The 15,877-nt window shown below is 38.1% G+C and overlaps 1 protein-coding gene across 11 annotated transcripts in view; it reads left to right on the forward strand.

The window, feature by feature from the left end:
- EIF4G3 (eukaryotic translation initiation factor 4 gamma 3) overlaps window positions 1-15,877 on the forward strand; it is a 386,518-nt gene that overhangs the window by 102,636 nt on the left and 268,005 nt on the right. For 10 of the 11 annotated variants that reach the window (XM_051988328.1, XM_051988326.1, XM_051988317.1 and 7 more), the window contains exon 2: window positions 1,297-1,372. The exons of the other annotated variant lie outside the window; for it this stretch is intronic. The gene's annotated coding sequence lies outside the window, so the exon portion shown is untranslated. The remainder of the gene's footprint in view (window positions 1-1,296; window positions 1,373-15,877) is intronic. 11 annotated transcript variants of the gene reach the window in all.

Raw genomic sequence — 15,877 nt, forward strand, 5'->3', positions numbered from 1 at the left:
CTCCATTATCCATAGAGTTACTACTAAGAACAAAAATTTAAAAAGAGTAAAACCAGCTAATGTGTTTACCATATTTTTTTCCCCTCCCCTGAGGCAATTGGAGTTCAGTGACTTGCCCAGCGTCACACAGATAGGAAGTGTTGTATCTGAGGTCGGTCACATTTGAACTCAGGTCCTCCTGACTTCAGGGCTGGTGCTCTATCCACGGCGCCACCTAGCTGCCCCCATATTTCTTACTGTATACAATAAAAAACAATATTGGAAGTGGATTTTTTTAGCCTGCTTTACTAAAGTTATTTTTACTAAAATTGGTGTTATTGAGCACTGTCACTTTTAAGCATTTGGCTCCAAGTTGGATTCTTGAATTAAAATTATAACCTCTACAGTTGGAAAAGAAATTAGAGATTATTTTGTTCATCTTATTACTTTTACAGATTATAAAACTGAGTTCTTGAGAAGGAAACAAAATCAAGTAGATAGAGCCATGATTTGAATCCAGATCCTTTACTCTAAATCTGCCTTAGTGTATAGTTAAGACATTAGATTTGATGTAGGGAAAGAGTCAGAAAAGTGGAATTAAAGCAGAGATATTTCAGTTCATTTTGGGACTGTAACTTTTTGGCAGTAACCATTTAAGAGCTCTGGTGTTTATGCATTGAACTTATCAACAATGTGATTGGATAAGACGGTTTTTAGGATTTTGAAATTCCTTGCTCTGAAACTTAGCAAAATGATTATATTTTGTCTTCAAATATATTTCACTACAAGTACTCAAAAATATTTTAAATTTGGGATATGTGGAAAAGGCTTTCAACAAAAAGTTTTCTTGGGGTAGATTGGTAAAAATTGTAATATGGGAAAAGAAAAACAGTAAAGAAACAGTTGTATAGTAAGTTGTTTCTGCAGGCCTTGCAGCCAGCAGCTAGAATTTAGTCAGCATTTCTAGTGCTGATGAATAACTTTTCTCTCCCTGACTTGGTTTCCTGGCTCATTTTCTCTTGAAAGGTAAGGTAGGAAATTGTTCTGCCCTGCGTCAATCCTGGAGGACAGTTTATTTTTTACTGTTGTGAGTTTATACAGGGATTGGGGGGTGTGTGTGTGTGTGTGTGTGTGTGTGTGTGTGTGTGTGTGTGTATGTTTGATTTTGGAAGTTCCGAAGTGTGGAGGAAGGCCCTGCCTTCATTTTGGGGAAGGGGCCCTGTGTTTTCAAAACACCCAGTATTTTGTCTTTGTGATTTGCTTTTCTTATAGCACATAATCCGTTTGAGTTCTGTTATCCTTAACTTACCATTCTAGAATTCCGAGAGGACCTGTGCAGCAGCCTCTGGAAGATCGAATCTTCACTCCGACGGTCTCGGCAGTTTACAGCACTGTGAGTACGCCGGGGCCGCCGGCTCGCTCAGGCTGCTGCTCTGCTTCACAGCCGCACCACGCCTAACGTAACATGTTTTGGAATATTTGGTCAAACTCCATTTTGTCAGTGTTATGGTTTATTCTTACCACTTAAAGTGGAAACTGAACCGCAAAGAGACTTCTTAGCCAGTCTGTTTTTTTCTTTTTCCCCTATAGGCTTAATCAGGATTGAGGGTAGTACATGAAGATAGCTTGTTTTGTGTGCTTAATTTTCTTTTTCCTTAAAAATTAACAGTGAGGAGTGGATTATTAGTGGAAAATTTTCTGTAGCATAATTTTTATGTGTAGCAGACATTCAGTCAATTTTTGTTATAAAAGAATTGATAATAATGGAAGCAGGCAATTCAACACATACTGGAAAAGAGCACTGTTTTTGGAGTCAAGACCTGGATTCAAGTACCAGCCTTGCCTTTTCCTTATTTTGTGAGCCCGGGCAAGTGACCTACCTGATCTCTGGTCTCAAGTACATCCTCTGTAAAGTGAAAAATTTGTACTTGATGACTCCTGAGTTGTGCTACAGGATGATGTGGCAATGTAATTAGAAATGAATTTTAGCTGATTTAAGGGGGCAAATTTACAATTGTGACAATCCTAAAAGAATTGTATTACCAAAACTCCCTATGAACAGCTTTGTTGTTTTCTGAATATAGCAAAACAGTCACAGTTTCCCCCATGTTTCATGAAAATTTCAACCTTGTTTTATTTTCATAGTTTCCTGAAACTGTCAAAAGAAGTAAAGAGATATTTTAAAATTATTGTAATGTTTCAAGTTCCCTACTTTTAGTATTTAGAGAGTAGTTTGAAATAGAATATTTGGGGATCTCCCAATTACTTTGAATGACCTATACCACCTACTAGCAACTTATTTCAAATGGGTTGATTTGTTGAATGTTTCTATTAAGAATACCATTCTTCATAAGAATTAAATTTGAGTTTAAATGTGAGTGGAATTTGACTTGTTTAAGCTAATATGTATTTACCAAATTTGTCTCATATTGATAACTTCATTGTATTTCATCCCAGCACTGACACAGATAACATGGCAGCTTCGCAAATGTATATAAAACATTTCCCAAATTCATGTGGACAACAAATCAAGTTCTGTGGGTATAGATTTTTAAGCAAAGATCACAATCTAAAGTTAAACGCAGTTGTTGCTTTATTTTTTATAAAGTATATTTAACATGTTAAGCAATCATTGGCTTTTAAGCTGGACAATTACTTATTCAGATTGTGCTTCTTCTAGTTTATGTTGATATGTTTTTTAAACTAAATATTTATCTTTTCTTTTTATATTGCCTCATTTTCCCCATGTTTGTCCTCTTTCCCTGCCCAGAGAGCCATATTTTATGGTATAGAATAAAAAAAAAAAAAGAAAGAAATTGAGCAAAGCATGTGAAGCATTCCACATCTGTGGGGCTCCCCCTTCTCAAATTCCCCCCTGCAAAGGAGTGGGGAAGGTATTTTACTGTCTCTCTCTTTTAGAGACTAGTCTTTTCTTTGCAATTTTCCAGTATTCACTTTTGCTTGCTTTTTGGCGAGTTGGTGGTTCTTTCCAATTATGTCATTGTTATTATCTATTTTATTTTCCTGCATCTGCTTAGTTCACTTTGTATCACTTCATGTGAGTCTTTTCATGCTTGTCTATATTCATCATTTGCATTGTTTCTTATAGTACAATGATATTCCATTAATTTCATAAACAACAAAGTTTAGCCATGCCTTCATTTAATGGACACAAATACTTTTGTTTTCCCATCTTTTCTGCCAAAAAAAAAAAAAAAGTACTGCAATAATTTTTTTGTTGTGTATGGACCCTTCTGTCCTTGGGGCATATGTGTCCTTAGGACACATTGTAGTGTCCTTCTTGGGACATATGATTAACAGTGGAATCACTAGTAAAAAGAAATGGATATTTACTAGGTAAGAAGGATATAGACATTTAGACATTTTATTTACATAAATCCAAGGTTACTTTTTTAGAATGATTGCACTGAGTCATGCTGCAGCTTCACAGTGCTTTAGTGTGGCTATCATTTTATAGTCCTTCCAACATTGACTCTTCCCATTTTTTTGTCATCTTTGCCAGTTTGCTGACAATATGTGAAGTAGAATGTAAGGGTTGCTTGGATTTGCATTGCTTTTATTGAGAGTACTTCGAACCATTTAAAAATATTTGTTCATATTCTTTGAGTCTGTTGGTGAATGGCTTTTGCAGTGATGTTTTGTGTACTTAAATATTGTGTTGTAATAAACTCGTGCATTATTTTACACTTTACAAAGCATATGACTCCTAATAGGGAGGGAAGACATAGGGCCCTAGGGAGGGAGGTATAGGAGGGAGACATAGAAAAAACATTTATTAGCCACTTACTGTATTCTGGAAACTGCTAAGTTCTGGGGATCTAGAAACAAGCAAACAAGACAGTCCTTCTACCTTTAAGGAGCTTGCATTCTAACAAGGGGAAGCCAACACTAAAAGGGGAGAAAGGAGGTAGTATTGGGGAGAGGGTGGAGAAGTCTGGAAAGAAGAAGAGAGGAGGGAAGAGTGGTACGAGTGAGGACTGGACACTTAAGGAGATGATGATGTGGGTCAGCCCCTAGATTCTGGAGAGAGGGGCCAGGAGGGGCTCTTCAGCCAATGCTTCAATCACTCACAATGTTTTTATTAATTACAATGTGCAAGGTGCCACTCTAGACACTGGGAGTTAAGGAACAACAAAAATCAGTCCCGCCTGTAAGGAGTTATATTGGCAAAGCACAGCATCCCCATGTGCAGGTATAGATAGACAGTGAGTGTAAAATGGACCTGTTATTTCATTGGCATAGGCCAGAAGTGTCAAAATGTCAAAACCCACAGCAAAACTTCCAAGTAATTGGAAATGTTTAGCAAAATAAATAAAAATACAGTACAACATAGATAATATTAATTTGTGATTTTCTAAGTCAGTATGTGGTACGCAAAGATCATTTTTTATTTGAGTTTGACATCACTGGTATAGAAACTCCCATATGTGCTAGCTCTTTCTATCAGTGTCTATCTCAGCCTCTTGTGTGCAGCTTACAATCCTTGTTGCCAGGAGCACTCAGAAGTAGCCAGTAAACATTGCTTATTGCCTACTATGTTCTAGGCATTGTGCTAAATACTAGCACTATAGGATCACACAACTCAGTATGTGTCAGAGATTTGACCTCGGGTGTTCCTGGTTCTGTGGCCAGCTCTTTATCTCCCAGGCCATTCTTCCTCTTCCCCCCCCCCCCCAAAAAAAAAAAAAAAATCAAGTTAGGCAAGGAAGGCTCTGGCATTTGGGGGACTTGGGAGAGAATTCATCAAGGAGCTGGTACAAGAATGTATCCTGAAGGAAGAGAGATTGATTCTCTGAGGATTTGTTGAAGACGTGTAGTCCAGGCTTTGTGCCTGGACATGACAGACATAGGAAAGGCCAGCTTGGCTGGATTGTAGAGTGATGAGGCCCCAGAAGGTAGCGTTGGGATTGAATTGTGAAGGGGGTTAGAAAACCAAGAGGTTTATATCTTATCCCAGAATTGATAGGAAACCTCTCCCGTGTAGTGAAAAGGGAAGAAACATGGCTAAGTCGGCGCCTAAGGAAAATCATTTGGGCAAGTAGTTTTGAAGATAGGTTAGAACAGGGAGAGAATTGAGGGATGAAGACCAGTTAATTAGGAGTTCTTTTCACAATCTAAGTAAAAAGTAAAGAGACTCTCAATTAAGAGGGTTAGTTATATCGATAAAGAGAAGCTAGTCATGGGAGGGATGGTATAGATGCAGGAACCGCAAGTTTTGGCAATGGATGGCTATGGGATTGAGTGAGAGTGAAAAGTCAATTAGAATGCTGATGTTGCCAACTTCTGAGTGGTGATCTCGATAATATTTGGGGATTTCCGAAAAGATGAGATGGTGTAGGGGAAAAGATGAGTTGTGTTTTGGACATGTTAGATTTGAGATGCCTTTGGGGCATCTCATTAGAACTGTCCAAAAAGCAGTTAGTTGATGATACTGACTGAAGCTTAAACATCTGTATGGAGATATTTCAACCCCTGGGAGCTGATATTATTTGATAAGTAAGAAAAGATGATCCAGGAAAAGAGCATTGGACAATACCCACACTTAGGAGTCTTGAGTAGAGATGAACTGGCTGAGGAGAAGAAAGGTGAGAAACAAAGAAGTTGAAGAGAAAGCGTATGAAAATTCCAGAGGGCAAGAGTATTTAATAGCCAAGACTGTGGCCACCTATGTTAAATGTTGGAGAAACTAGTAAGTTCCCTTACTAGTGCCCTCCTCTAATGTATCAACAAATGTATCATGTGCATGATATTTTGGTTAAGGTGAGCCTATGGGAGGAGTTTGTATTTGATGTTAAAGGTTACAGGTGGCCACTCAAGTTTATTCAATAGGAAAATAACAAGCTTAGAACTCTGTTTTAGGAATGACACTTAGGTGAAGGGTTCTATGAAGATGGTGGAATAGGTTGGTAAATTTCAGGCTCTCCTGATTTCCCCACAAATAGAACAGATTTGCGCCTCAGAAGGAACACAGATTGGTGAAAAAACCAAGAAGACTTGGGGGTGGAACAGAGGTCTGAGAAGCTCTGAAGACAGGCCAGGGCTGGGACTGACCTGTCTGAACTGCACACACCACAAAGACACCAAGTGGGGAGCCCTGGGGCCTGCTGGGTGTGGCTGGAGCCTCTGTAGGTACCCCAGACCTTTCACCTCCAGACTGTTTGGGGGAAAATGGGTGGGGTTTGAGCCTGGAAAGATGGAGTGAACCTCAGCTGATTGAGAAGGTCAGGCCCAGCTGTGCTGCTGAGATGGGTCCAGCGTAAGGAAGAGCCATGGGGGAGCTCTTGCTTGGGGCGTTCTGGTCAGAGGGGAGAGCTGAAGGAGAGCCAGACGCACCATCCCCCTATCCCACAGTTAGAAGTGCTTACACTTATATCTCTTAGACCTTTTATTTAAAAGAAAAAAAAAAAAGAACTGGCTAAGAAAAAATAACCTTACCATTAAAACACATTATGGCAACAGGGAAGACTGGGATTCATCTTCAGAGGAGGACACTTTAGTTTAAAAAAAAAAAAAGACCAAAATCTTCTATGACAAAGAATATAGTGAAATATAGTGCCCTACCCGAGAGAATTTATAAAAGAACTCAAAAATCAAATGAGAGACATTTGAGAAAAAACTAAGAAATTAAAGCCATCCAAGAAAAACAAGAAAATTATGAAAAAGAAGTTAGCCAATTAGAAAAGGAGGTGCCGAGTCTCAAAGATAAAAATAACTCTTAGAAAATTAGACTCGGCCAAGGGGAAGCCAGAGATCAAGAAATGACAAAACAGATTATAAAGAATGAGAAAATAGAACAGAATGTGAAACAATTCATAAGAAAAGCAACAGATTTAGAGAACAGATCAAGAAAAGAAAATAGAAGAATAATTGAACTGCCAGAAAGTTGTGCTTAAAAAGCACAGAACAAAAAGAACCTTGACACAATAACACAGAAGAAAATTGTCCTGAAGTGATAGAATATAAGAGGAAAGTAGAAATAGAAAAAATCCACCAATCATCACCTCAGAGAAATCCTTTGTGGAAAACACATAGGAATATTATTGCCAAATTTTGAAACCCCCAGATCAAAGAGAACATTTTGCAAGGAATAAGAAAATTTGAATTCGCTGGAGCTACAATTAGAATTATACAAGATTTATCAGCAGTTACAATAAAAGATCGCAGGTCTTGGAACGATATCTATAGACAAGCAAAAGAACTAGGCCTGTGGCCAAAAATATCATATTCAGCAAAATTATAATTTTCAATGGGAAAAAATGGACATTCAATGAGCTTGGCAGATTATCAGGACTTTCTATCAACTAAAACCAAACTTAAAAGAAAATTTAACTTCTAAGAACCAATATCAAGGAGCAATTTTAAGGAAGTCAAAATGGACAAATTGCGTTTTCTACACAGGAAATGTATACTTTAAGGTAACAGTAGGGTAAGCTCGATAGAAAGATTGATAGAGGCATTAGTGGGGGAAGGAGAGCTTGTAGTTCTGAACACCTACTCATATAGGAATGGATTTAATAGGGTAAAACTACATATATATCATGAAATGTATACCAACCTTCAAAAAATAAAGAAGCGGGGAGGGATCAGTGGATGGAAAAGCCAAAGGTGAAGGAAGAAGTCCAAGGAGGGATCCATGGGTGGTGGGAGGTTAAGTAATAGTAAGCCAAGTTAAGGAGCAGAATTTTATGTGTCAGCAGTGAGAGGAAACACATGTGTAAGTGGGGTATATTTATGGGTGAGTCTATATGTATATGTATGTTTATATCTACATATCTATACATAAATGTATCTTTTCTTAACTGTAGCTTACTTGGGGGTGGTGGTGATGGGGATAAAAGGGAGGGGTGTGTGTGTGTGTGTGTGTGTGTGTGTGTGTATGTATAAATATATCCTTTTTAATTATAGACTCCTTGAGGGTAGGGGTGGGATGAAAAGGAGGAAAAAGAATAAAATAAATAAGGTGCACAGGAGAAGACAAAAGAACAGTTTACAAGGAAATAGAGAAAAGATGGGCACTAATGAGTGTATAATTTCTTCTACTTTCATATGTATGTGTGTGTATGTATATACACACATATACATACATAACACACATATAACATATACCAAATTAAGAAAATATATATCTTTTGAATCCTTCCTGATGTTCTGCTGGACACATGATAATGTTCTTTTTTGTTTTGTTTCATTTTGTTTTATATTTCTTTTCTCTTTTTCTTTTTGCTTATTCTGTTTCTTCAAATAAAATAGATTGGGGGAAAAAGGGGAAAAAAAGGAATGATGCTTAGGGGATGATTTGGAGAAAGGAGAGATCTAAGTCACTGCAGTCTATAAGCTTTGGAGGGTTGGGTGCTGAACTGTGCAAGTGCACCCACTTCCATTTTCTGGACCCCACTTTCCTCCTCGATAAAGTGAAGAGTTTGAATTTAGAAGATGTAAAATATTGCTTTTTTTTGTATCACTTGATGATTGTATTGTCTGATCAAATAGAAGTAGTTATGGCTACATGTTAAGCTTGTTAAGCTAGATACATTCTGTTACTTTTGGAGAGTCCAGAGCAAAAAGCAGTGAGTTGTAAAGGAGTAACCTTTTAATTTGACAATTAAACAGCTTTTTTTCCACCACTGGTCTTCTAAGAAGTAGATGTATCTATTAAATGAAAACAGTAGACAGGTGGCTAATGGGAAAAGGGAAAAGACTAAGGAAAGAGAAGTTTGAAAAAGACAATCAGAACAAGTCTATGTGTTTTAACTTTAAAAAACTTTTTGGAAGAGTTACTTTTTATTCATTAAGGAGATGATGTTGCCCACAACTAAGTTTTTTTTTTTTTTTTCCTTAAGGCTGATTCTTAATACCTATCTTTAGACCTAAGAGGGCCATTTCCTCCAATTTTCTTTCAGCTCTAGGGGTCAACAGCCACTATCTAAGTAGTAAGGGCCTAAGTAAGATTTTAATTGCATACATATCATGAATAAAGACTTTAGAAGGGCCTGCAAAAGTCTTCTGTGATATGTGAACTTGATTTTACAGTTTAATAACTGTATTTCAATAGAATTTGTTTTCTTTGTTAATCCTATTCTAAAAGAAACATAATTTTGTTTCCTTGACTGGAATTGTCTCAATGGTTGGAAAGCACACTGCATCCCAAGGCAGTCTGTTTAATTATTTAACAATAGCACCTGCAATGGTTGCCCCTGGTGTGCAGCCCATGGTATTGTGGCTATATGTAATAGGAGGCTAGGAGCTACAAAGAAAAAAAGTATCAGTCTTACCCTCAGGGAACTTTGTGCATTTTTATCGTTGGGTAGTTTATACTTAACTAAAATCTGTCGCCCTATACCTTCTACCCATTTGTCTTTGTTTTGTTCTCTTGGGTCAAGCTGGATAATGTTACCAAATGATATTCAAATGCTACCAACAAGCATTTAGAGCCCTTCAAAATATCAGGCTACCCTTTTTTTTTCTAGTCTTTAGTCTGTATGCTGGCCAAACTGTGTGCCTTTGTCATCCCGACACAAGGCCCTAGTGTCCTTAGAGCCCTGGGCCTTTCTCCCTCAATTTCTTTTATACTACAGTCCCCAGACCATCTCCCTTCTTCATTTCTGCCTTTGGTTGGAAAAATGCTGCTCTGAATGTAAAGAGCTTAGGCTTATCTATTGTCTTGGGTCTTTGTACTGGCTGCATGCCCTCTTCAGAATGTTTTCCCTCTTCAGGAAGTCCCAAGTGATCCCTTCCACATGCAGCCTTTCCCGCTGTCCCCTTCCTTTCCAAGGATGTCTTGAATGAATTTTGTATTATATGCTTAGATATGTGGACTGGCTGCCTCCCTTTTTAGAATGTAAGGAAGGACTGCTTGGCCTTTGTATCCCTAATGCTTAGCCCTGTACCTGGCCCATGATCGATAATAAACAGGGCAATACAAATACAAATGAAAAACATTTCTATACAATAAGCTATGTACTAGGTTCTAGAAATGATAAAACTAATTAAAAGTTGCATTTTATTGTTGTTGTCTCTCCAAGTGGTCATTCTTCCTTTCCTTTTCCTGCTCCTCTTCCCCACTCCATCCCACTCTACTGAGCTTGCACCCGTGCCTGGGAGGCTCAGTACCTGGATGATGAGGGAGGTATGGAGAGGTTCATGGTCTCTATTCCAGACTCCAGCCCCAACACTATCTTCTATCTTCTATGTCACCATACTTGCAAACATACTTTCATAGAATTTAAACCGATGCTTTAAAAAAAAGCTAGGCATTTTGGGATTTGACCTTTTATTTTGATTTGATTTTGATTTGATCAGCACAGATCTTCATGTGTTACATCACTAATCAACTGTTCAACTATTTGGTTTATTAAAGTACAAATGACATACACATGCATATGAGATAAATTGCAGATTGTCAACAGAGAGAAAAAAGGGGTATCTAGGATTAAAAGTACTAGGAAAGGGTTTCTAAGCCTAAGTTAGGACTTGAGATAAGGAAAACAGTGATTTTAACTTGATACTGAGTATTTCCTTTTTCTCCCTGTTTTCATAGATAAACTCCCAGTATGGAAGTTTCTGCGTGTGTTTTGGGCCTTGCATTTACTGCCTAGATTTCTATTTGATTTCTTAATGTTGCTGAGACCACAAATTTGCTAATCTAGTAATTGACTGAAACACAGCTACTCCATCTTTTCATAGATATGGAAACTGATTCCCGAAATGGAGAAGTGTCTTGTTTATTTGTTAATGTTAAAGATCAAGCCTTAATAGGTCTTTTGACTTGAAAGCTCATGTCTTTCCCATGGAAGTAAAAATCCGTTGTCTATCTGGGCCATGTCAAATTTTAGAATCAAAGATTTTTACTGGCTTTACAATTCTTTTTTTTTTTTTTAATTTTTTTAAAATTAAAGCTTTTAATTTTTCAAAACATATGCATGGACAATTCTTCAGCATTAGTCCTTGCAAAACCTTGTGTTCCAATTTTCCCTCCTTTCCCCACAACCTTCCCAAGCTGGCACATAGTCCAGTATATATTAAACATGGTAGAGTATATGTTAAATCTAATGTATGCATACATATTTATACAATTATTGTGCTGCACAAGAAAAATCAAATCAAACCAGTTAAAAAAAAAAAAAGCAGCAGCAAAATAAAATGCAAGTGGCTTTACAATTAATTCTTGATGTGTTTCCATCCTGCATTGGTTTTCAGGTATCTTCTTTAGTTGTGTTTAGAAAAAGTTAATTAGTCATTGAAAGCTAATTTAGAATTTTTTTATTATATGGCTTTGTATGAATTGACTTATTTTGATGGTCCCATTATTTTTAAACAAAATTGGTAGTTAAAATACTCTTTTTTGTTGTTTGTTGTTGTTGTTGTTGTTGTTCTTTTTTTTTTTTTGTATTACCAGTAAAGGATGACTAGTTATAATGAAGAAGGGACTCCAAAGCTCTGAAAATCTCCTTCAACTCTGCCTCAGTGAGGGACCCCACCTGAGGGACAAACAATTTCATTCTTGTTATCTAGATGGGGTTGGTTCAGGCCTTTAACTCATTGAATTCTATTCAAATTCAGTTCAAGCTGAATCCCAGACTGTAGAACTCCACCCAGGAGCTCCTTTCAGCTGGTAGGTAGCCAAAGCTCCTATTATAAAAGAACCAATCTAAAATCCTCTCTCTGTCCACTGGAGCATTCTTTTCCAGTGCCACTCTTTCTTTATAAACCTCACCTATTTCCCTAACCAGACTTTATGCCTCTCTGCCAGGATTTCTAACCTTACTTCCAGTCCGCATAATAAACTCTTTTATCAATCTAGGTTTTTGGGTCTGTAAATTCCTTTACAGAGAATTTCTGCCCCACCAGAAGGGAGTCCCCAAAATTCCCTACCCTTGTGCCGAATCCCAAGGGGTTGCAGGGGAGCCAAACCTCTCCATGTGGTTCCCTGAACCCCGTCCTGCCAGTAGACTTTATAATTTAACTCCCTGACCACCAGAAACCCTAATCTCATTTTGGTTCCCTAAATCTAGACCTTATCAATAATACTAATGATAGCTAACTGGATTAGAATGAGTCTTTAACCTCCTAGATTGTGACCTTAAGAGCAGGGAGGGTCTGTCTCACAACTTGCCTTTGTATGCTCAGCACCTAGCAAAATGCAGTTCCATATATACTGTAAACATTTGATAAATGTTTCTTTAAAAATTAGTTGTTAAAATTATTCTTTGATTTGTTTCTCAGCAAACGCATAGTACTTTAGTGTTTTCAAAGCATTTTTCTAGGAATAATTTCGCTTAATTGAATAATATTATGGGAAGAACATTAGCTCGGAAGTCAAACTAGATTTGCATTCTGGTTCACCTCTTTTCAAGCAGTAGGACTTGGGGCAAGTCCTTTTACTTCCCTATGATTTCAAGGTTGTTGGAGTTTTTTGATTTTTAATTATAAAGTGAAAGGGTTGGATTAGATAATCTCAAAAGTTCCTCCTATCATTAAATCCTCTGAATCCATGATGATAACTCTGCAAAGGCCAACAAGATCAAATGTAGAAGATAAATGCTTCTCACTAAAATGTATCTGTTAACCTCAGATAAATTATTTAGAGCATTTAAGTCTGGGTGAATCTTAAATTAGGCTTTTTGTTTTTTGCATACTCATTCTTAACCCTTTTTTCTTCTGGCAATTGCAGTGGTGTATATTTTTTTAGATTAGTGAGTCCACTGAAAAAATATATTTAATGCCATAATCTTATTCTTGAAGTATCCTTATTAAGAAATGGCCTATGGCTGATAATGTGTTACTATTGGTTTTCAATGCTAAAGGATTCAGAAATAAAATTTCTATTAATAATTTAATTTATGAAAATTATTCCTTCATTTAAATATCCAATATAGACTTATTCACAAAATATAAAAGTTAGGAGTGATTTTAAAAATAATTTTATCCATGTTTTGGGTGGAGTAGAACTATCTGTTATGCAATCAACAGCATTGATATAATAGAATCATAGAGTTTAGAGCTCTTTCTGAAGATGTATGATCATTTCTAGGGAGAGAGTAGCTCAGATGATATTCTTTTTATATTGGTAAATAGTTTTGTTTCTTAAAAATAGCTTTCTTTTATTGAGACAGTCTTCCTTTTTGTGCCTTCTGTACTTAGTTCTGTACTTCTCCTTAGGAGCCATATTTAATTAATTTCTTTTTTGAGGTAAGAGCTCTTCATGTACCCCAAAAATTTGGGTTCATTTGGACATCTAAGTTCAAAATAATTGGCAAGTCATTTATTCCGACTCATGTCTGAACAAGGCCCTTATCCTTCCTGCATCCCATCTGATCATTGGTCATCTAATTAAGGGACAACCTACTCCTTCCTCACTTCAAATGAAAGCTTTATCTTTTCACTTTTCCTATGTAATTCTTGGCAATGAAGTGAAGCAGAATAAGTTTATAATTCCACTTTCATATAACTGTCCATTGCATATTTAGAGAACCCTTTCTCCCAAGGGATCCTCTTATGGCATAGTTGTCAGTGTCGGCACCATTTTGATTTTCTCTTCTGGGCTTATCCCCACTTATTTATTTCCTTCTAAAATGAGCAGAGAACTCTAGATGTAGGCTGTCTAGGAAGCCACACAGCAATGGTAGCTATCACTTCCTTAAGCCTGAAAGGAAATGCCTTTTAAAGAAGTGCAAGATCCCTTTGGTTTTCCCAGCTGGCATGTTCCATTTGTCGACTGTCTGAGATTTCTGTTCAGTGAAGCCACCAGACTCTTTCCAGACAAACGACATTTCAGCCCTGCTTCTGCCATCTTGTACTTGGGAAGTTTATTTGTTGTCCTTAAAGGTAAGACTTTACATTATCCCTTTTAGATTTCATCTATTAGAGAGTTTTTCAAAATCTTTTTGATACTGACTTTTGATACTGTCTCTGTTAACTGTCCTTCCCAACTTTGTGTTGTCACTTAGATGAAGATGCCATCTTTGTCCATTTCTACATTATAAGCAAAAAAAGCTTGGAATAGTCAGTTTGTAGATCCTTGGGGAAGTCCACGGGTGTCATCCTTTCAAGTTTACGTTGTATCATTAATGAGAATTCTTTGGATCTGGACATTCTATCTTTTCCAAATATGAACGACTAAATGAATAAAACATTTACTATGTGCTCAGCTTTGTGCAAAGCCCTGTGCTGAGCCCTGGGGGTATCCAGGAGCTCACATTTTAATGAGGGAGACTACACATAGGGCAAGTTTCAGTTGCAAGTCAGATGGAAGGGTTTCATAGTCTTTAGTGCACTGGTATTGATAATCTGACACTGCCAGGGCCTTTGTGACAAGAACTTTATTTTCTGGGTCTACAGATGCTGTGGCTGCAGCTCCCACAGGAGCAGCTCCCAGACTGCATCTCCACTTTGTGTGGTGTCCTAGGATGATGGCTGAAGGCATTGTGTTCTTCCCACAGCTCTTAGGTTCAGGATCCTGGGCTGTCTCCATCAGGGTTGGAGGGGATTTGGTAATTAGGGTAGTGGTGTGATCCTGCTGGCACGGGATCACCTTTACTTTCTTCCTCAGGGGCTTTTTGCTACCTTAGCAAGGGCTGCCTTGGCTGCCTGTGTGTGGCAGTTGGTTGGCAGTTGGTTGGCAGTTGGTTGGCTGTTGATGGGAATATCTGGCCCTTTCTCCATAGGAACCACCTTCTCAGTTGATAGCTGTAAAGGCTGGACTGGGAGCGGGATACGTATGATTGGACTGTCATACAGTATGAGTCATTTCCTTTTCCCCCACACGAATAGGATGAGAGACTTTGTTAAATGCTTTGCTAAAATTGAGGTCTGCTATATTTATCGGAGTTCCCCAATCTACATGTTTAGTTTCTTTGTGGAAAAAGGAAGTTAGTTTGGTGTGGTGTGTTCTTGATGAGGTCATGCTAGCTTTTGTGATCACTGTATTCCTATTTTTCTATTGAGCTCTTTTATTTCTACGTTACTTAAGAGCGCTGGATTACTTTTCCTCTCCTTTCCCGCTAGAGAGTCGTCCTTTATAACAGAGTAAAGAAGTGGGAACCTCCTTCCCCTCCCCCTCCCCAGGTCAGGAAGTCTGAGCAGCGCCTCAGCCCAGCCCGACATTCCCAGCAGGCAGGGCGCCCTTTTGTGCCCGCTCCATCTGTGGGACCCCGCTTGGTTGGTGCGCTTGGGTAGCAGACAGTTCTGGTAGCAGAGTTGTTTCCCTGTACTTGGCACTTGGGCCTGCTGCTCCTATGATTGCTGAATGCACTTGTCTTGGGCGTTAGGGCGCGCGCTCCAGGTGGTTTGGCCAGTCCCTGCTTGATGCCATCTGTTTTCTTTTTGCAGATTTTATTAATGTCTTCTTTTTTCAAACATCATCTTCATTTCTCATTTTATGTATGTTCTTCCCTCAGCCATCCCTTATTACAAAGAATAGAAAAAACAAGAGAAAAAAGCAAGGTGAGCAAACCGAGGCAGTGCCTCCTGCTGGCAGCCCCCTAAGTCTGCAGAGAGGCGGGCGGGAGCAGGACTGAGGCCAGGATCACATGCTCTCTGTCCCGGAGTCTTCCTGGATTGTACTGCCCTCATCATTGGATGCATCTTTCCATGCCTGTTTGTGTGTTTTGGATGCACATGAACAGAGTGACTAAATCTTTAACTAACACTAGTTAAATATAGTGACAAAATTGAAATAGCCAAAATAAAAAAGGAACAGGATAAATAATAAAAAAGAGTTCATGGTACCTACTATATCCTAGGCAATATGTGAAGTGTTTTACAAATATTATGTCATTTGAGTTCCATTACAACTGTGGGATGTAGGTGCTATTATTTTCCCCATTTTGCAAATGAGAAAACTGAGAAAGATAGAGATTTGAGCGACTTGGTTTCCATT

The sequence above is a fragment of the Antechinus flavipes genome, chromosome 3, assembly GCF_016432865.1.
Source record: "Antechinus flavipes isolate AdamAnt ecotype Samford, QLD, Australia chromosome 3, AdamAnt_v2, whole genome shotgun sequence".
Lineage (NCBI taxonomy): Eukaryota > Metazoa > Chordata > Mammalia > Dasyuromorphia > Dasyuridae > Antechinus > Antechinus flavipes.